At 40.7% G+C, this 1,973-nt stretch overlaps 1 protein-coding gene across 4 annotated transcripts in view; it reads right to left on the bottom strand.

Moving 5' to 3' along the window:
• LOC119593666 overlaps positions 1-1,973 on the bottom strand; it is a 65,664-nt gene that overhangs the window by 23,143 nt on the left and 40,548 nt on the right. The gene's annotated exons all lie outside the window — the stretch shown is intronic.

Genomic DNA, 1,973 nt, shown 5'->3' with positions numbered 1-1,973 from the left:
TGCGTATCCGACTCCGTGCATTTCTCTACATTTTTTCTGAACGCCGCTGGTCACAGTCATCAAAGGATTTTTTCCAAAAGAAATACCGCTGGAGATCTCAATAGCTTTGCGTTCGCTTTTGAATAGGCTCAAGGGCCGCCGCACTTGATATGCCATCGACTTCTTTGCTCATAAATGCTGCCCTTAAAAATACCAAAAGGTTTCTAACGTCAAAACGGGGCCGTAAATTGCCCATCGGAGTGCTGTGTTTCCGCCTCGTGCGCCTGGCCCTTCGTGAGGGAAATGCTCCCCATATGCCTGTATTGATTGTGCAACGAGTTTGTATTTTTTTTTTTTTAATAAACTTAACTATAAACTTCGATTATTGCTTTCGAGGAGGGTTGGGTGTGTAAGCATATATTTTTTTTCAGTAAACTTTCCTATAAACTCATTATTGCTTTTATTAACGGTAGATTGTCTGGGTTCAAAAAAAAAGTACAATAAACTCTGCAATAACTTTGGTAATTTCTTCCAAGGACGGTATACTGTCTGGGTCACATTTTTTCCAATGAATTTTCCTACAAACTTTCACCATTGCTTCCAGTGATGTTAGATTCTTTGGGTCACTTGATAAACTTTCGGTAAACTGTCATCACTGTTTCCAAGGATGGCAATGTCTCCAGGCCATTTTTTTTTTCTTTTTATAAACTTTCCCTATAAACTCATCAATGCTCCAATGACTGTATTGCCAGGGCTACATTTTTCCCCAATAAACTTTACTATAAACTCTCATCGTTGCTTCAAAGGCCGGTAGAATATCTACCCACAAATTTTTAAAAAACTATAAAGTTTCATCAATATCTCAAAAGACGGTAGCCTGCCTGGTTCACTTTTTTCAATGAACTTTCCCATAAAAGTTCTTCGTTGTCTGGATTTAGAAGAAATAAATCAACTTCCTATAAACTTTAAACATTGTTTCTAAGAATGGTAGATTGCCAGGGTCACATTTTTTTCTAATAATCTTTTTTATAGAATTTCATTTCTTCTAAGGACGGTAGATTGCCAGGCCCACAATCTTTTTTTTCCTAACAAACTTTCTTGTAGACTTTCATCATTCCTTTTAAAGACGGTAGATTTCCTGAGCCACATTTAATGCATGCAACAACCGCAAAAAATGTAGCATGAGGTGTGAGTTAATTCCGCGGTGTTTTAAAAACGACGAGGAAGTATGAGGAAGACCCGGATAACGTGGCAACCAGACATCAGGTTGTAAGTTCAGTGGGTCAACCGTAAAACCTCCCACAACCCCCCGCCTCCTTTCCTCCCACCCTCCTCCCTTCCTCCCTCCGAGAAGCACATACACACGCACGCACACTTATAACACAGCAACCACACTGAAACACTTACATCCGTTAGCCAAGCATGTAAACAAAAGATGCGTCGGATATTCAGTGCTCGGAAACGCTCACGAGGCCGTCGGTAAAGCAGGGTTTTTGGAACACGTGTGCCCTCCTCACGGGGAAGATCAGCCATGAGCATGACTTTCGAAAATAGGAGGTAAATAGCGGGAACATAGAGGGGAGGGGAGGAGGGAGAGAAGTAGATGGAGGGCGGAATGATGAACATCTGGAGACAAAGAAGAAGAAGAAGAGAAAAGGAGGCAAATGGCTGGAGACAAATAAAAAGAGAAGAGGAGAAGACGGATGGCAGGAGATAAAGAAAATGAAGAGAGAAGCAGGCAAAGAACAACAAAGAGAAAGAGGCGAATGACTGGAGACAAAGAAGACAAGAGAAAGAGTGAATGGAGACAAAGGATAGGAAGAGAAAAGGCGAATGGCTGGAGACAAATGAGAGGAAGAGAGAAGGAGGGTCTAAATAATTGAGTATTACATCATGACAGTGCTGTATGACAAGTAATATCGCACACTCCCGATAAAGACACAGAAATGTATTAAATGTAAAACAAAAAAACAATAACACTAAAAGTGAGTGTT

This window comes from Penaeus monodon, chromosome 32, assembly GCF_015228065.2.
Source record: "Penaeus monodon isolate SGIC_2016 chromosome 32, NSTDA_Pmon_1, whole genome shotgun sequence".
In the NCBI taxonomy this organism is placed as follows: domain Eukaryota; kingdom Metazoa; phylum Arthropoda; class Malacostraca; order Decapoda; family Penaeidae; genus Penaeus; species Penaeus monodon.
This window is presented reverse-complemented; position numbering and strand designations above follow the sequence as displayed.